Here is a 20539-nt window from a genome sequence, read left to right as displayed (position 1 = left end):
ACATAGTTTGTGTTTTTTGTAAATATAACAAATAGGAAAAAATATATATTCTTACAAATAAGATTCCTGCTTATGTAAATCTCTGACTATTTAAAACATAGTGCCCACCTTTCTAAAGTGCTTTGAGATTCTTGGACAAAAGGTACTCTCTAAGTGCAAGCTAGCACTGGTGGTAGTGTAAAAACTGGCTAAAGAATAAGAGGTGTGTGGTAGAGTTGCTTTAATATCTTCAGAAAAATTAAAATAACCTAGCATAATTTAAATTTGAAGCTCGGTCTAAAATTGAAATTCTGTAATCCAAGGTTTGAGCGTTGCTATAAGATATCACATAGTGAACTCTCCCTCATTACTGTGAGATTTGTTACCAGTTGAAAGCAAAGAACTGACAAATGAATACTGAATGCTGAAAATGTAACAAGGCACTGAAGTGGCCTTAACTAGCTAATAAGGTTGAACAAACATTCTCTTGAAGACAGAAGTGTGAACTTTTGTTTGTAGATTTTTTGAATAAGATAAGGAATTGTGCACATCCTTCTAATAAACATCAATGGATTTTCAGTTTTGCTTGTGAATTATAGTCTTCCATAATTCTGCAACTATGGATTTACCAGACTACTACAGAATCTTCTGTGGACTAGAGAAATTCACTTTAAAAATAAGAGCCAACTTGACATGAGTCCTTACATGCTTGGTTTCTTATTTTATCCAGTATACATTCAGGTGGGCTTTTATCTTCATCAGTGGTAATATTTGCCAGTTGCACACTGCATGGCAACTAGTTGAGTAGCATGGTGAAATAGGTTTCAGAGTGACAGCTGTGTTAGTCTGTATTCGCAAAAAGAAAAGGAGTACTTATGGCACCTTAGAGACTAACCAATTTATTTGAGCATAAACTTTCGTGAGCTACAGCTCACTTCATCGGATGCATACTGTGGAAACTGCAGAAGACATTATATACACAGAGAGCATGAAACAATACCTCCTCCCATCCCACTCTCCTGCTGGTAATAGCTTATCTAAAGTGATCACTCTCCTTACAATGTGTATGATAATCAAGGTGGGCCATTTCCAGCACAAATCAAGGTTTTCTCACCCCCCCTCCAAAAACCACACACACAAACTCACTCTCCTGCTGGTAATAGCTTATCCAAAGTGACCACTCTCCCTACAATGTGCATGATAATCAAGGTGGGCCATTTCCAGCACAAATCCAGGTTTTCTCATCTCTCTCTCTCTCTCTCTCCCCCCCCCCCCCCCCCCCACACACACACACAAACTCACTCTCCTGCTGGTAATAGCTCATCCAAACTGACCACTCTCCTTACAATGTGTATGATTATCAAGGTGTGCCATTTCCAGCCCAAATCCAGGCCAACTGTGCCCACATATCTATTCAGGGGACACCATCACAGGGCCTAATAACATCAGCCACACTATCAGAGGCTTGTTCACCTGCACATCCACCAATGTGATATATGCCATCATGTGCCAGCAATGCTCCTCTGCCATGTACATTGGTCAAACTGGACAGTCTCTACGTAAAAGAATAAATGGACACAAATCAGATGTCCAGAATTATAACATTCATAAACCAGTCGGAGAACACTTCAATCTCTCTGGTCATGCAATTACAGACATGAAGGTCGCTATCTTACAACAAAAAAACTTCAAATCCAGACTCCAGCGAGAAACTGCTGAATTGGAATTCATTTGCAAATTGGATACTATTAATTCAGGCTTAAATAGAGACTGGGAGTGGGCTAAGTCATTATGCAAGGTAGCCTATTTCCCCTTGTTTTTTCCTACCCCCCGCCCCCTCAGATGTTCTGGTTAAACTTGGATTTATGCTGGAAATGGCCCACCTTGATAATCATACACATTGTAAGGAGAGTGGTCAGTTTGGATGAGCTATTACCAGCAGGAGAGTGAGTTTGTGTGGGGGGGGGAAGGGGGGGTGAGAAAACCTGGATTTGTGCTGGAAATGGCCCACCTTGATTGTCATACACATTGTAAGGAGAGTGATCACTTTAGATAAGCTATTACCAGCAGGAGAGTGGGGTGGGAGGAGGTATTGTTTCATGGTCTCTGTGTATATAATGTCTTCTGCAGTTTCCACAGTATGCATCCGATGAAGTGAGCTGTAGCTCACGAAAGCTTATGCTCAAATAAATCAGTTAGTCTCTAAGGTGCCACAAGTCCTCCTTTTCTTTATGGTGAAATAGACAACCCAAGATGCTGCCATGTTTGGAGGCAGTGGATTGTTCTAAGGGCATGTCTTCACTAGCACCGTTAAAGCGCCACGGTAGCGATTTAACATGGCTTGTGTAGTTGCGGCATAGCGTTGGGAAAGAGCTCTCCCAGCACTATAACAAAAACACCTCCACAAGGGGAATAGCTGCCAGCATTAGGACCACGGCTCCCAGCACTGGGGCACTGTCTACAGTGGCGCGCTACAGCGCTGAAACTTGCATCGCTGAGGGGGGAGTGTTTTTTCACACCCCTTAGTGAGAAAGTTGCAGCGCTGTAAAGTGCCAGTGTAGACAAGCCCTTAGTTGTAACATTCCTTGGACAATACCCTGCCATAGGACTCGTGCCTAACCAGAAGGTCACAGAAGCACTTTTCAGTAGTAATTAGCATTTAGGATGTGTGCACAATCCCCTCAAGCTCAGCAGTTAAGGGTATAAAAAGCCCTCCTACTTCAACTATCCACCAGTTGCTCTCTTTCCATTGCAGGAATGGTCACCAAACCATCCCCCCCCCCCCCCCCCAACCCGCAAGATAAGCAAGTGCCATTCCATTCTTTGGCAGCTAAATCTTAGGGGAGTTTGGTTCAGGCATGGGAATATCGAAGTAGTCTCTGATATTCATCTTTCCTGGGATTTATTCTGTGTTTACAGGATCAGTAGTTCTTAATTATATAAAATCATTCTCTTGGGAGGAGAAGGTGGGACAGTTCTCAGAGGCACGTCTTCCTTAGCTAAGGTTGTGTTGACTGCTTCCTCCCCTTCTCTGAATGACATTATAGTCTTTCAAAACTTGGTGGTCAGAGGAACAGCTGTGGTTTGTGATTCTCTTTGCAGCTTTGCCCAGGAAGCTGCACAAGCATTTTGACATCCTAGAGTTCCATGAGCGAGAGAATAATTCTTAATGTCAGTAAGAATGTTTCAGCTCCCTAAAGAGGTCTGAATCCACTCTGACTCTATTTCAGTCACAGGGAAACTCAATTTCTTATACAAGCTCTTCAAATTATTTTTCCAGTATTTTTCCAAATAAGAAATATGGAGCTGGAAATGTAATTGACCCTTGGTCAGTTCAGATGACTGGACATCTTAGGAAGACAGGTTTATGCCCCTGTGCTCTGTCTTTTGCAGCTGCCAATTATCAGTCTGTTTATACATTTCCAAGTGTTTTTGCTTTTTTGCCTCTTTGCCCCCGTACATTCCTGAGGACAAAAAAGAAATACCTGGATTCATTCATGGAAATGAAGGTGTTGTCCAGACACTGCTTCAGCTATGGCTAGCAGCCCGGAAGTAGTGTCCAAGATACCCAAGGAAGACCGGTCTGTTAGAAGGATGAAAATCACAAAGTTCACAGCCAGCTCTTTTGGGCTTGAATCACCCTGTTGTCAGCAGCAAATCTGTATTTTGATTTCATATATAAATTACAGCAGTCTTCTTCAGAAGCTGTCTGCCAGCAAAGCATGAAATAATCTGGAAGATATTTCCATACCTACCAAAGAAAGCGAAGATCTGCCCCCTCAGCTATAGGTATTGCTGCTGCACCTGTACAAATTTAGAGAATGCATCAGAGGAATGTGATAAGTCTTGGAATTTGCAGATCCTAATTCTTCCTGTACTGCTCCACCCTTTGAGGACTCTTCCTGGTTTGAGACATGGGAAACAGTTTATTTTGACCTTTTGAGTTTGGGGACAATTGTCCAGGGAAGAAATGGTGGCCTCTGTCCTGTTTTGGACCTAAGGATAAACAATTTTTGTATGCCTGCTCTAGGGAGTATAATTCCTGTTCTCAACCCCCTGAGGATTTGGGTCAGGGCTCTCGACCTTTGAGCTGTCTACTTCTACATCTTGCAAAGGCACAGGAAATGGCTCTGGTTCATGGGGACAAAAATTGAGTGTAAATGTGAGGTTATACACCTACATGTCAAGAGCTATTAATTGCTATTTGGACAGAACAAAGTAATTTAGAAAGATGAACAAACAGTGGCCTTAAATTTAAAGGTTACCTCCAGCTCAAGGGCTGAGAGAGTATACATCCAATCCTATTATGAAATACCTGATGATCTTGCTTCTGAATGTCTTGTATCAGCAGTGTGCCCTCCTAGAAGATCTGGAGGGCTTCAAGTGCATCAAGAATTGATGCTGGTTGGGGGAAGACAGTACTTCAGTCACTGTTCAACTAGTGCGGGTATTTAGCCTGATGTTAAAGCTAATCTCCACATGGAGAAGGGGGAGGGGGCTACTTACAGTAATTTGTGATTTGAATGTATATTGCCTTCATCAGGATCTTCCCTCTTTGCCTTGGACTCTCACTCCAAATAGGGTTTCTGAAGGTAGAGAAGAAGGGGGAGATGTTTAGAGGGCAGGGTGGAATGTGGGGCTTGAGAATTATGCATGTCCTTTCACTGACCCCTATTGCTCTGAGAGAGGTTCTGTGGATAGGCACAAGACTCCTAGAGCATGGCTCTGTGTAGGCAAAACATTCGAAGAGCAAGAGTTACTGTTAAATAATCCTTTCCTCTCAAACTGTTCAGCTTCATGTATTTTTTTACATACACATGACAGATTTAAACTCATGTTTCTGACGTTGGGATCTTTGATAACAAAAGAAGCTGCCCTGAACCCCCTTATTTTCTTTTAACCAGCCTTTCCACATCAGCATTGGAAACCATGTCCACCTAGCGGTGAGCAAGCTCTCTTGCCATATAAACATTTATTTAAACAGACACGTGTGTTTGCTAGTATTGAAACCTGAACTGTCCAGGCCTCAAGTGTGTGACTGTCCATCTTCAGTATGGTAACTGTTCCACAGATAATGGAATCCAAGCTTTTCGATGAGGAAGAAAGTATCACCAGGCAGATCTAGAGCCATATCCTCTTGCAGAAATATTGCAGGTTCCCTGAATGCCTGACAGAATCGGAGCAGACCTCAGTGAACCTTTCTGCACCTCGATGTTCCAATGTCAAGAGTTCTTGAATGATCTAGTCATTGTGTTGGAGAAGATGGACATCTCCACATGGAGCTTCCAGGCCACATGGTGTCTGGGATCCCTTTGTTGAATTACCCCAGTGTCTCCCTGACCCCAGCTGAGTGAGGCTGTTTGTGGGATAGCCTGCTTAGAAGTCCCTAGATAGATGAAGGTTTGTTAAACTAAGTGCAGATTTGCTGGATAAAAACCAAGGCAGTGACTGAGTATTGTTTTTCCTGACATGGACTGGAGTTTGCTAATCACTAATGGAAAGGTATAAGATCTCAGACACTTTGGGAAAGGCTTTAGCAGTTTACTTGCTCTTCCTTCCCATATTATTAGCTGCGTCATTGCTTTGTTTCTTTATTCTCAAGGGGTGGGGGTGGGGGCGGGGGCGGGGGCATGTAAGGTGGATAGTCAAGCTCATCCGTGCCTTCATTCAGACTTGCACTAAACACTCCTTTTTTTTTGTGCTTCCTGGTACTGGAAATGTCCCCTCAGCCTCCTCTTAATCGTTTTGGCCAGAAAGTGTTCATAATGTGTGCGGTGCATTTAAATCCTCAGATGGAAATTATTATGTACTCTAAGTGCAAAGTATTCTTTGTTCTAAATTAGGAATCCAAGCTTTCTTGGGTAGGCAGTTAGAATTACCAAGGTTTTCAAACTTCTTAGTGAGTATATTTTCATGTTACTTGTCAGAACATATTCCTGGGTAATTTTAAAACCACCCATTCACTTATGTTTTGTACAGTGAATTTTTTTCAGCAGATTTTAATGAGCTAGAACTGTCATACCAGTTTTTTTTAAATGATTTTTTTTCTTTCCAAAACAAGTGTTAGCCATGACAACATATTAAAGAATTAAATTTGTTAAAACTTACTGCATTCCTCAAACTATTAAGCAACTCAAAGATTATTATGACTGTTGTCCTGAATGTTTAATCATGGACTATTTGAATGGTGTTAGTTCTTAAAGATAATTAAGGATTTTCAAGTTGTTTCATATTTGGAAAAGACATGAATATTTGTTTTTAAACACTTCCCTTTAAACTTCCCTTTAGAAAGTGCTGTGTATTAGCTTTGTATAACCTATATTGTTTTCCAAACTATGCACTGAACCCTGCTCTTGCTGAAATCAGTGGGAGTTTTGCCTTTGATGTGAGTGAGAGCAGGATTGATGGCTAAAGGTTCAATTCTGCAAATTCATTTCTGAGGGGATAATATATGAGTAATGAAAACTTGCATGAGTAAAGATTTCAGGTTGAGCTCATGCAGTCTTTATTGCTGTCACAGTTCCATGGGCACCCAAGGGTGAAACCCTGGCCCACTGAAGTCAATGGCAAAACTCCCGCTGCACTGCACCCAATTTTAAAGGGTCAGAAAAAGACTGCAGAGCACCTGTATATTTGAAAGTTAGCTCAGCTCAGATCTAACTTAGCAGTGGCCCAGGGTCAGCACTTTTGATATACAAGCCTGATATAGGTTGCTGCTCTCAGTAGGCACATTTCATATGCAAACTGGTTTTGACTTTCTTCTATCTTTTGGAGGGGAAAAAAAAGTACAGAACAAAAACTAAATAAAAACAAGGGAGCATGAATCTCTCTTGATGCTGTCTCCAGTGTTAGCAGAGAGCAAGTAGGCCCAGGCAAGAACCTGCATAAACTGCCGCAGCATTTCACCTTCTGAACTTTGACATTCAGAATTGTGATGATTGTCCCCAGAGCCAAAGTAGGAGGAGAAAGTGGATTTAAAGTTTCTCCCTTCATGTTCAAAAACCACATTTATACAGCACTTTGGCTTAAATAATTCAACATATTGTTTTGTTTTTATGAATAATTAATTAAAATTGTTAGAATGTACCAAAGTAATGACCAGAAACAAACTAGGGGAAATATAAAATGACTAAATTTATTTGCATTATTTAAACATGATCTGAGACATGGAAAATTCAGCTTAGTGTATAATTCTGCCTTGTGTTGTACTTGTCCTTCTTCCACCAATAAAATAAATGAAAACAAACAAAATACTACAAGTCTCAGAAGCCAGCCCTAAGTTGTTAGTCAGGTTGGGTAACATCTTCCTCTCCAAGTAGCCCCACCGACTTCAGTGGGGCTGTGCACGTACTTCAGCCTTACTCATTATGTCTTAAGGGGAATCTGAACCTGGCTGTGTTGCCTGAAGCTCTAAAATTCTGGCTCCCATTCCATAGGTACAAGTTCAGGGCAATTGCAGTGAATGCTGGCAATCTTTTTCATACCAGCCCAAAGCAGCACTGCCTATCTTACTCCCAAGAGTCACAAAGGCACAGAGAACATAGCTGCTACTCATGTCGTGGAGCTGCCCAGGCCCATATGCTACTAGCCTGCTTGCTCCAATGGCGCCAGCCAAGCTCATCACTGAATGGCATGAGAAAGTTTCCTATCATGGAGGAAGAAATCGGACTGCCATATCTAGAGAACTTCAGGAGAGGATTGCAGAGTATCTCCATGAAAGTTACATCGAGATCTCTCAGGAGGACAAAAGGGACATCCCTCTGTGCATAAACAAAGTGCTCCGCACGCCCCACCCCCAGCCCAACAGGGAAATGAAAAACAGATGCCAACTCTACTGCTGTTTGTTGTGCCTCTTCCCCCACACAGGACACCGAATCGATGTGGATCGTGTAACCAGACTGCCACAGCACTGTTCAAGAATTTATTTTAAATTTACCTCCTACCTTTTTATTTTCTCACAATATACTGGCAAATCAATGAAAAGTCAGTACTTTTGCCTTATTCACTTGGGGATGGGCCAAGCACCAACTTTAAATGGGGGCAGGGGAGGAGAGAGGAAAGAGAAGCAAATAAAAAATTGTAAGGAAAAATCCATTCCCTCACTCACCCGAGCTCCTGTCCCCTTCATCAACGGGCTCATCTGTGCTCACCTAGAGGGACTGGCTAGATTCTTGCTGTGGTTCAAACAGGTCCTGGTTCATGGCACACACTGCCACACACCTCTTCCTCCCTCCTTTCCTGCTGCTCCTTGCTGTTCAAAGCAAGGGTGTCCATCTTGGTCTCTTCTGAGGTATCCACAATGGCCTTGTAGGGTTGATAGGGTCATTGCTAAGTATGGCATGCAGTCCCTTTCCTTCTGATATCCCTGGTGAAGTTCTGTCACTTTACCATGGCACTGCTGCTGATCTCTGCTGTACCCCTTTGCCTACGTCCCCCGTGCAATCTGCTGATAGATGTCAGTGCTGCTACAGCTGGTCTGTAGCTGTGCTTGCATAGCCTGTTCGCACTGCAGGCCCAGGAAATCCAATACCTCCTCTCTACTCTGGGCAGAATCGTGTCAAGTAGCTGTACATGTGGAGCCATGGTCGGTTGGACACAAACAACAAAGGTAAACTTCTAGGTGTGCCTGCCAAGGTGGACAACCAGGAAAGGACACTGCCAAAAAATAGGTGGGGTTTTCAAAGGGTGGGGGTGGGGGGCTTCTAGTTTCTGTGACCGCCCTGGGCAGTGGCATTTAAACTTGTGAACGGAGAGGGGAATGAGGTCTTGTGGGACAGTTGCTGGAGGACTGTTAGGGTTGACACAGAGTGTGCAGTGTGTACGCTTGCACTATGTTGACCACAGAAGAATGAACAGGTCTCTATATTGTTTGTGGAGGTAGTTTTACTGCATCGCCCTAATGGGATGTGTTTACTGGCCGGAGACGCATCCATAAATAGGCTGACGCAAGGCAATTTATGTTGACCTAACTTTGTAGTGCAGATCAGGCTCAGGGCATTGGATCAGAATTATGCACCGCGTTTTGGAAGGCTAGATCAGTTGATCAGCAGATGAGATTATTTTGCTCTAGCCTTTTAATAATGATTTCTATGTTAAGAAATAATAGGTTAAAAAAAGGTATTAATTCAAATATAAGTGTAAACTGTACAGAAACAAAAATGAGCTATACCTGTACAGCAATTTAACTCCACCGCCCCTCCCCCCCGCCACACCACACATACTTATTACAATTTATTTGATTATTTATTTGGTAACCTTTTTTAATTTGGCTGATCATTTTAGACACAAGTTTCAGCACTATTTGTGTTTTGTCAACTGCCAGTTTCTATTAATCTTTTATCAACAATGCTTCCCATGTTTATATGAATAATTCATGTGTTTTATTTTTACCAAATAAGGTACATAAGTCTCCTGGTAAGTAAATTCTTAGTTTGCGTGTAAGACAAGTACCTAACACGTAGAAGAGGACAAACTAAAGGAATGTGCCAGCACTGACTTCAAAGGATTGTTGGTTATGGTAGGTCACATAATAATTTTTGTTTATTTAGTTTGTCGCAGACCAAAAAGGGATTATGGCCCATTGTCATAGTATATGTATTAGTTCATCATTAACTCCTACATAATTATACCGCTTCTTAATTGGCCAAATTTATCCCCATTCACTTTTGTGGGTTTATGTCAGGGATGAATCTCACTCAGTGAGTCTATTATTCATCCTGCTAGGACTCTCCTGTGTTCCATAAGACAAAACTGGAGTCATTCATGCAACTATACCCTTCCTCACCCACACCTTGATCTTTGGATGAAATGGGTCTTGGATTTGAATCACTCCTGTTTTTGATTTTGCAATATTAAGGCCTAATCACTAAGACAATGCACAGTGTTCAAACCACCACCCCTCCCACGTTACCTTTCTCTGAGTCTGTACAAATGTAGTTGCATAATTCCTAATTTCATAAGAATGGCCATACTGGGTCAGACCAAAGGTCCATCCAGCCCAGCATACTGTTCCCTGACAGTGGCCAATGCTAAGTGCCCCAGAGGAAATGAACAGAACAGGTAATCATCAAGTGATCCATCCCATCATACATTCCAACCTCTGGCAAGCAGAGGCTAGGGACACCATCCCTGCCTATCCTGGCTAATAGCCATTGGTGGACCTATCCTCCATGAACTTATCTAATTCTTTTTTGAACCCTGTTATAGTCTTGGCCTTCACAACATCATCTGGCAAGGAGTTCCACAGGTTGACTGTCTTGTATGAAACATACTTCCTTTTGTTTGTTTTAAACCTGCTGTCTATTAATTTCATTTGGTGACCCCTCGTTCTTGTGTTATGAGAAGGAGTAAATAACGCTTTTTTATTTACTTTCCCCACACAGTCATGATTTTATAGACCTCTATCATATTCCCCCCCCCCTTAGTTATCTCTGTTCTAAAGTCCCAGTCTTACTAATCTCTCCTCATATGGAAACTGTTCCATAACCCTACTCATTTTTGTTGCCCTTTTCTGAACTGTTTCCAATTCCAATATATCTTTTTCGAGATGGGGTGAGCACATCTGCACACAGTATTCAAGATGTGGGCCACAAGCTAAATATGAGTCACCAGTGTAATGCTGTTGCCAAAAAAAAGCAAACATCATTCTGGGATGTATTAGCAGGAGTGTTGTAAGCAAGACACAAGAAGTAATTCTTCTGCTCTCCTCTGCTCTGATTAGGCCTCAACTGTAGTATTGTGTCCAGTTCTGGGCGCCACATTTCATAAAGGATGTGGACAAATTGGAGAGAGTCCAGAGAAGAGCAACAAAAATGATTAAAGTCTAGAAAGCATGATCTATGAGGGAAGATTGAAAAATTGGGTTTGTTTAGTCTGGAAAAGAGAAGATTGAGAGAGACATAAGTTTTCAAGTATGTAAAAGGTTGTTACAAGGAAGAGGAAGAAAAATTGTTTTTCTTAACCTCTGAGGCTAGGACAAGAAGCAATGGGCTTAAATTGCAGCAAGGGTGGTTTAGGCTGGACAAATAGGAAAAAATTCCTACCTGTCAGGGTGGTTAAGCACTGGAATAAATTGCCTAGGGAGGTTTTGGAATCTCCATCACTGGAGATTTTTAAGAGCAACTTAAACAAACGCCTGTCAGGAATGGTCTAGACTCTAGATAATTAGTCCTGCCATGAGTGCAGGGGCTGGACTAGATGACCTCTCGAGGTCCCTTTCAGTTCTATGATTCTATGTGGGCATATGATATTTTCTGTCTTAGTATCTATCCCTTTCTTAATGATTCCTACGTTCTGTTTGCTTTTTTGACTGCTGCTGCACATTTAGTGGATATTTTCAGAGAACTATCCACAATGACTCCAAGATCTCTATTTTGAGTGGTAACAGCTAATTTAGGCCCCATTATTTTATATGTATAGTTGGGATTATTTTTTCCAATGTGCATTATTTTGCATTTATCAACATTGAATTTCATCTGCCATTGTATTGCCCAGTCACCCAGTTTTGTGAGATCCTTTTGTAGTTCTTCGCAGTCTGCCTGGGACTTAATTATCTTGAGTAGTTTTGTATCATCTGCAAATTTTGCCACCTCACTGTTTACCCCTTTTTACCAGATCATTTATGAATATGTTGCATTGGACTGGTCCCAGTACAGGCCCCTGGGGGACACCACTATTTACTTCTCTCCATTCTGAAAACTGACCATTTATTCCTACCCTTTGTTTCCTATCTTTTAACCAGTTACTAATCCGTGAGAGGACCTTTCCTCTTACCCCATGACAGCCTGCTTTGCTTAAGAGCCTTTGGGGAGGGACCTTGTCAAAGGCTTTCTGAAAATCTAAGTATACTATATCCACTGGATCCCCCTTGTCAATATGGTTGTTGACCCCCTCAAAGAATTCTAGTAGATTGGTGAGGCATGATTTCCCTTTACAAAAAACATTCTTCCCCAACAAATTATGTTCATCTATGTGTCTGACAGTTTTGTTCTTTACTATAGTTTCAACCAGTCTGCCTGGTACTGAAGTCAGGCTTACCAGCCTGTATTTGTCAGGATCACCTATGGAGCCCTTTTTAAAAATTGGCATCAGATTAGCTATCCTTCAGTCATTTGGTACAGAAGCTGATTTAAATGATAGGTTACAAACTACAGTTATTATTTCTGCAATTTCACATTTGAGTTCCTTCAGAACTCTTGGGTGAATACCATCTGGTTTTCGTGATGTATTACTGTTTAGTTTATCAGTTTGTTCCAAAACTTCCTCTAATGATGCCTCGATCTGGGACAGTTCCTCAGATTTGTCACCTAAAAAGGATGGCTCAGGTTTGGGAATCTCCCTCATATCCTCAGCCATGAAAACCGATGCAAAGAAGTAATTTAGTTTCTCCGCAATGGCCTTATTGTCCTTGAGTGCTCCTTTAGCATGTAGATCATCCAGTGGCTCCACTGTTTGTTTAGCAGGCATCCTGCTTCTGATGTACTTTAAAAAAAAATTGCTATTACTTTTTGAATCTTTGGCTAGCTGTTCTTCAAATTCTTTTTTGACCTTCCTACTTACATTTTTACACTTCATTTGCCAGAGTTTATGCTCATTTCTATTTTTCTGACTAGGATTTAACTTCCACTTTTTAAAGGATGCCTTTTTGACTCTCACTGCTTCTTTTATTTTGTTGTTTAGCCATGGTGGTACTTTTTTGGTTCTCTTACTATGTTTTTTAATTTGGGGTATACCTTTAAGTTGAGCCTCTTCTATGGTGTCTTTAAAAAGTTTACATGCAGCTTGCAGGGATTTTACTTTTGGCACTGTACCTTTTAATTTGTGTTTAACTTAACTTCCTCATTTTAGTGTAGTCCCCCTTTCTGAAATTAAATGCTTCAGTGTTGGGCCACTGTGGTGTTTTCCCTCCCACAGGGATGTTAAATTTAATTATATTATGGTCACTAGTACCAAGCAATCTAGCTATATTAATCCCTTGGACCAGATCCCGTGCTCCACTTAAGACTTAATCAAGAATTGCCTCTCCTCTTATGGGTTCCAGGACTAGCTGCTCCAAGAAGCAGTCATTTAAGGTGTCAAGAAACTTTATCTCTGCATCCTGTCCTGAGGTAACATGTACCCAGTCAATATAGGGATAGTTGAAATCCACCATTATTATTGAGGTTTTTTTATTTTTATAGCCTCTCTAATCTTCCTGAGCATTTCACAGTCACTGTCACCATCCTGGTTAGGTGATCGCTAATATATCCCTACTCAAATATAGATTCCTATATCTCCAAATCTGTGGCTGTTCCCTAGTTTTTATAGATTCTACCTCACATTTTTATCATCCAGTGCATATTCCACCCAGATGGGTTTTTAAATGTATCAGTTTTTACTCTGAGAAGAGCTAAAATGTAAGTGTTCCAGGTGTGGAACCTTTATTTTTGCTGGGGTTTCCAAATGGGATGGGAATTATGATAATTTTAAATGGAAAGTAACATGCAAGATCACGTTGCTGTTTAAATGCCAAATAGAGCTGAAAGTAATGTCATTCAATCTAATAAGATTGAATAATTTAGGCTCTATGAAATGGAAGACACACTACATCATAAGTTAGCTGATTAGCAATTCACAATTACTATTTGTCCATAAAACATTTTAACCAAGTATAAATTTTGGATGTTCCAGTAATGTGTATTAACAGCAAGTTATATGTAAATACAGCTCAATATGTTAACTTGAGTTGAAAGTTCTTCTACACTGAGAGCAATAGTCAGTGTTGCGATGAAAGAGTTCTGGACAGAGGTAAGGATTTTGCATATGACCTCTGGCAATAAAGTGGTAATAAATGCTGAGACTAGGAAAATAGAAATGATTATTTCACTGATATTTGTGTACATTTTAATTAGCATTGCATACTCTTTTGGGGGGAGTTTTTTAATAAATATATGCCTGGGTTAATGCGTGATTGTAGGGTTGGCTCTACACCTAATTCCTGCACTGAGAATGACATTGCATTTTATCTAACTGGGTTATTGGTGTAGAAAATCACTGATAATTTTTGTGTAAAAAGGTTAGCAAACAATAATCCTCCTTAGTACATGGAGATCACAACCAGCTTGTGAGTAGTATGTTTGTTTGCCTTCCTAACCTAAGTGGTATCCGTTTGAAAGTGTTTGGGACTTGTCTAAGCATAAAGGGGGAAAAAGAATTGAACACAAAGGTACCAGTAAGGAGGGGAGTTTGGGTAGAACAAAAGGAGGTGGATGAAGAAATTGGAGTAGAGCAGAAAACGGGGTCAAAGCTGTGCAATATCTTGGCAGAGAAGATCAGAAGTTTAACCAGGCTGTGGAAGGCCAAGGCAAAGAGGAAATGAGGAGTGACTAGGAGTACTGCAGTACGTTTTTATAAAATGCAGTGTTCAAAAGTTTAAAGCAAAGACGTACTCTTAAAATGCTCAGTTAAAGTTCCCAGAATAAAAAACAAGATTTGAATAAACTGTATATTTTTATTTTGGGGGATATTACAATAATGAAAAAGAAAATGTTTCTTAAATTAGTTTAAGGTAAGCAGTTATAGCCAGAGCTGTTTGGGAGACTGAGCAAGTACTTTCACATTCTGAGGAGATAGTGCAGTGTGTGGTCTTGGCACAACGCAACTTTCAAAAATCCTATTTCAATTCTCACTTCCAGGATATCCTGTTTAATCAGTGAATGGTTATCACACAACAAACAGGAGGAGTTTGGCCTCACACTTGCCCTTCTCAAGCTGTAATAGATTTGCAGGGCAGGGGGGTGATAGCTTTTTTTTCCCCAGGAAAGGATTAAACCGCTTTCTCAGTCCCTTTCGTAAGAGTCTCTTGTCGCTGAGCAGAACTGCAGCATCAGATGAGTTCATTTTTGTTCCTCTAGCATCAAGTGTATAGGTTTTTTAATTGCCTTATGCCAGTCATTTGTATTTATCTGATAAATAAACAACCTGGAAATAGTCTTTAATATTCTGACACTGATTCTTGCAAAAGTTATTTGGCCTGTACTTACTATTTAAGTTTCTACCCATCCTTTAAGGAAACGGCTTAACTAAGTTTCTACACTGTGGTCACATGGTTCAGGGAGCACCCAGTGACGTGGAGAGAGGGTCGTTTGCATGGTGCTGGCTCTCCTGCCTGTCTCCAGCTGGTAAATAGCACTCAAATAGGGTAATTAATGCTTTCCTGCTATGACTTTTCCATGTAAGCAATTGCTGCTATTGCCACAGGGATGCTATATGATTGTGAGTGGGAAGGGAGGTGGACCACAAGACAGTCTCTCTCTCAAGATGAGGTCCGTCCTTGCCTGTTTGGATACAATTTAGTTAAATAAGAGAGAGGAAAGCTAACTGTTAATCCTTGATAGCCTAGTAAAATGAAAAAATTATCCTCACTCTACAGAGATCTCCAGGAAAGCAATGCTTTCCCCTCCTGCCTTTCATTGACAAATGTGTACTGTTAAAATTCAGAGTGGTAGCCGTGTTAGTCTGTATCAGCAAAAAGAACGAGGAGTACTTGCGGCACCTTAAAGACTAACAAATTTATTTGAGCATAAGCTTTCGTGGGCTAAAGCCCACTTCATCAGATGCATGCAGAACACAATGCCACCCACAGCCTCAAAAACAACTCTGACATCATAATCAAAAAGGCTGACAAAGGAGGTGCTGTCGTCATCATGAATAGGTCAGAATATGAACGAGAGGCTGCCAATCACCTCTCTAACACCACATTCTACAGGCCATTACCCTCTGATCCCACTGAGGGTTATCAAAAGAAACTACATCATCTGCTCAAGAAACTCCCTGAAGAAACACAAGAACAAATCTGCACAGACACACCCCTGGAACCCTGACCTGGGGTGTATTCTATCTGCTACCCAAGATCCATAAACCTGGAAATCCTGGACGACCCATCATCTCAGGCATTGGCACCCTGACAGCAGGATTGTCTGGCTACATAGACTCTCTCCTCAGGCCCTACGCTATCCTAGCTATTTTTGAGACACCGCTGACTTCTGCTACAATCCTTTGGTGATCTGCCAGAAAACACCATCCTGGCCACTATGGATATAGAAGTCCTCTACACCAACGTTCCACAAAAAGATAGACTACAAGCCGTCAGGAACAGTATCTCCGATCATGTCACGGCAAACCTGGTGGCTGAACTTTGTGACTTTGTCTTCACCCATAACTATTTCACGTTTGGGGACAATGTACACCTTCAAGTCAGCGGCACTGCTATGGGTACCCGCATGGCCCCACAGTATGCCAACATTTTTATGGTTGACTTAGAACAACGCTTCCTCAGCTCTCGTCCCGTAACGCCCCTACTCTACTTGCGCTACACTGATGACATCATCATCTGGACCCATGGAAAAGAAGCCCTTGAGGAATTCCACCATGATTTCAACGATTTCCATCCCACCATCAACCTCAGCCTGGACCAGTCCACACAAGAGATCCATTTCCTGGACACTACAGTGCTAATAAGCGATGGTCACATAAACACCACCCTATACTGGAAACCTACTGACCGCTATACTTACGTACATGCCTCCAGCTTTCATCCAGACCACACCATACAATCCATTGTCTACAGCCAAGCTCTAAGATACAACCGCATTTGCTCCAACCCCTCAGACAGAGACAAACACCTACAAGGTCTCTATCAAGCATTCTTACAACTACAGTACCCACCTACTGAAGTGAAAAACAGATAGACAGAGCCAGAAGAGTACCCAGAAGTCACCTACTACAGGACAGGCCCAACAAAGAAAGTAACAGAACCTTCATCCCCCAACTAAAACCTCTCCAGCACATCATCAAGGATCTACAACCTATCCTGAAGGACAATCCCTCACTCTCACAGATCTTGGGAGACAGGCCAGTCCTCGCTTACAGACAGCCCCCCAACCTGAAGCAAATACTAACCAGCAACCACACAACAAAAACACTAATCCAGGAACCTATCCTTGCAATAAAGCCCGTTGCCAACTCTGTCCACATATTTATTCAAGGGACACCATCAGAGGACCTAATGACATCAGCCACACTATCAGAGGCTCGTTCACCTGCACATCTACCAATGTGATATATTCCATCATGTGCCAGCAATGCCCTTCTGCCATGTACATTGGCCAAACCGGACAGTCTGTACGCAAAAGAATAAATGGACACAAATCAGACATCAAGAATTATAAAATTCAAAAACCAGTCGGAGAACACTTCAACCTCCCTGGACACTCAATTACAGACGTAAAAGTCTCAATTCTTCAACGAAAAAACTTCAAAAACAAACTTCAACAAGAAACTGCAGAACTGGAATTAATTTGCAAACTGGACACCATTAAATTAGACTTGAATAAAGACTGGGAGTGGATGAGTCATTACACAAACTAAAAACTATTTCCCCATGCTAATTTTCCCCCTACTGTTACTCACACCTTCTTGTCAACGGGTTCAAAGGGGCCATCCTGATTATCACTACACAAGTTTTTTTTTCCTTGCTGATAATAGCCCATCTTAATTGATTAGCCTCATTAGAGTTGGCATGGCAACCTCCATTTTTTCATGTTCTCTGTATACAGTAACTCCTCACTTAACATTGTAGTTATGTTCCTGAAAAATGCGACTTTAAGTGAAACGATGTTAAGCAAATCCAATTTCCCCATAAGAATGAACATAAATAGTGGGGGTTAGTTCCAGGGAAATTTTTTTTTGTCAGACAAAAGGCATTATATACACTTTAAACAATTTTAAACAAGCAATTGAATACTACAATCATCACTGTAGCAAGACAGCAAGGCAGCGCCTCTGCTGTGCACCACCCGCAGCTGCTTTGCAGGAAGCTGGTGGCCTCACAAGTGCTTGGTGTAGAGCCCTATTCCCGAGCAGGGCCGTTGGGCCATAAAGCAACAGTGAATCGCTGGGGGTGGGGGGTTAGTGTGCACGTGTTGTGTGTTTACAAACATACTGTACCTACAGTACTGTACTATAGTTGGGAAGTGCTGCCGCCTTACCCCACACAGGCACAGCCCACTGGCACTGGAGACAATGAGGCTGGCAAGGAGGCTGAAGGTGCTGTAGGCTAGGAGAAGCACGTTGTGCAGCAGCAGCTTCCCCTTCTCTGCAAGCACTAGGGGTGGGAGGTTCAACCCTCGGCCAGCCCACTCCACTCCTTCCCCCAAACCCCCACCCTTAACCCGCCTCGTCTCCCCCGACTTTACTCGGCCCCGCCACATCCTCGCTCCTCCCCCTCCCTCCCCTGCCTCCTGCCCATGGCAATTAGCTGGCTTGCGCATTCAGGAGGCAGAAGGGAGGGGGGAGGGCACAGTGCACAGGCTCCCCCCTCCCTCCCCTGCCTCCTCAACTCCGCAAGCCAGCTGATTGCCGAGGTCAGGAGGCAGGGGGGAGGCACGCCACGTCCTTGCTCCTCCCCCCTCCCTCTTGCCCGTGGCAATCAGCTGGCTTGCAATTTTTTAAGGGGGAGGAGTGAGGACACGGCACACAGTCTCCCCCCACCTTCCCTGCCTCCTGCCCGCAGCAATCAGCTGGTTTTCCTTCCTCCAGAAAGCCGCAAGCCAGCTGATTGCTGTGGGCGGGGGGAGGAGGGGGAAGACGCTGATCCCAGGGTCTGTCAGCGGGCAGGAGCTGCTGTGGGGGGTGTAGGGGAGTTGGTAGGGGGGTTGCCAGCTGTGGACAAAGCAGGCAGCCAAATGATGTTATAACGAAGCATTGCACAACTTTAAATGGAGCATGTTCTGTAATTGAGCAGGGACGTAAGATCAAAACAACATTAAGCAAGAGGACGTTAAGTGGGGAGTTACTGTATATAGATCTTCCTACTGTATTTTCCACTACATGCATCTGATGAAGTTTACTTTAGCCCACAAATGCTTATGCTCAAATAAATTTCTTAGTCTCTAAGGTGCCACAAGAACTCCTCGTTCTTTTTGTTAAAATTCAGTAATCCCTACTAACAAGAAATTGCTCAACAGGAAAAAAGAAAGCAGATGGCAACTTCCTGAGTTGCTGTCTCCAGCACTGACAATGTACTGGATGGCTGTACCCACGGAAATATTTGGCTTTTGATACCCTGCAGTTGCCTAATTGCCCTTCTGGACACAAGGCAATTCTTACCCACAGGACATCTAAACCCATTTTCACAAAGGAACGAGTTCAACCCTGTCAGATACGCTGGAACTGAAAATTCTTGAAACATCTGAATGCACCATAGCATATAGTTTTAGTCATACCATGGATTTAAGAGGCATCTAATCTGGTTAGTAACAATCTTCCCTGCGTCATGCACTTAACTGGCAGATTATGGAGAGAGACTTCATCACCTACTGTCAAGGAGGGTGTTCTTGTGTGGCATATATTGCAACATTTTAAAAAATGATCCACTGCAAACATTGTCTTGAATATACTGCATTTTGGATTACATTCCCAGGCCACACTAATGTATCTTACTCAGATTTGACAGTCTGGCCTACTTGGAGAGTTATGTCCAGTGGGCTTTGTTTGGAGTGATGTTTCTTTTGGTCACCTTTTCCATCACTGTTTCTTCATCCTCTCTTAATTTTGTTCACTTAAAATTACTTACATTCCTTCCAGACTTACCCTGCCCTGTTGCAAAATGTATCATTCTCCCTTTCTGGTGGGACACATTATAAATTGTACTGTAGTTCTGTAATATATAATGGTGTGGTATCATCAAACTTTAGGTATTGTGAGAGGGTTCGGCCAGATTGCTACAGGAGAGTAATAGAAGGCAGATATATTAGCCCCAGGCTAAGTAGGTCCCTTTTCCCTGGGTAAGGTAACAGGGAAGGTTCCAGAACAATCAGGAACCTTCTGGAGACAATTAAGACAGACAGGCTGATTAGAACACCTGCAGCCAATCAAGAAGCTGCTAGAATCAATTAAGGTAGGCTAATCAGAGCATCTAGGTTTTAAAAAGGAGCTCACTTCAGTTTGTGGTGTGTGTGTGAGGAGTTGGGAGCAAGAGGCACTAGGAGCTGAGAGTGAGAACGCGGACTGTTGGAGGACTGAGGAGTACAAGCATTATCAGACACCAGGAGGAAGGTCCTATGGTGAGAATAAAGAAGGTGTTGGGAGGAGGCCACGGGGAAGTAGCCTGGGGAGTTGTAGCTGTCGCACAGCTGTTCCAGGAGGCACTCTAGACAGCTGCATTCCACAGGGCCCTGGGCTGGAACCCGGAGTAGAGGGCGGGCCCGGGTTCCTCCCAAATCCTCCCAACTTCTGGTCAGACACAGGAGTTGTTGACTTGGACTGTGGATTCAGAAGAACAGCCAAGCTGAGGGCTGCCATGAAGCTCCAAGGCGAACAAATCTGCCAATAAGTGCAAGACCCACCAAGGTAGAGAAGGAACTTTGTCACCATATGCTTGCTTATATGTAAAAATGGCCCCTTGCCAGAACATTGAGGTTGACTCCCACCACCTTTCAATTTTGCCCAAGTTTGGATCCAGATCAGAATTTCACAGGTCAGGTCTCTCTCTGGCCAAACTGAAAGTGACTACCCCCAGATT

General features: G+C 42.5%; 1 long non-coding RNA gene across 6 annotated transcripts in view; it reads right to left on the bottom strand.

Moving 5' to 3' along the window:
* The window catches only part of LOC140914770 (uncharacterized), a 74571-nt gene that overhangs the window by 39163 nt on the left and 14869 nt on the right, over nt 1–20539 (bottom strand). For 5 of the 6 annotated variants that reach the window (XR_012159980.1, XR_012159982.1, XR_012159977.1 and 2 more), the window contains 4 exons: nt 4486–4565; nt 4295–4380; nt 3735–3783; nt 3465–3562 (listed from right to left, as the gene is read on the bottom strand). This is a non-coding gene — a long non-coding RNA (uncharacterized LOC140914770). Of the gene's footprint in view, nt 1–3464; nt 3563–3734; nt 3784–4294; nt 4381–4485; nt 4566–8086; nt 8589–20539 lie in introns of those variants that run through there. The other variant, XR_012159979.1, reaches the window with a different exon arrangement.

The sequence above is a fragment of the Lepidochelys kempii genome, chromosome 7 (genome assembly GCF_965140285.1).
Source record: "Lepidochelys kempii isolate rLepKem1 chromosome 7, rLepKem1.hap1, whole genome shotgun sequence".
Classification (NCBI taxonomy): Eukaryota; Metazoa; Chordata; order Testudines; family Cheloniidae; genus Lepidochelys; species Lepidochelys kempii.
Note: the sequence above shows the minus strand (reverse complement) of the source record. Positions and strands in the feature narration are given on the sequence as shown.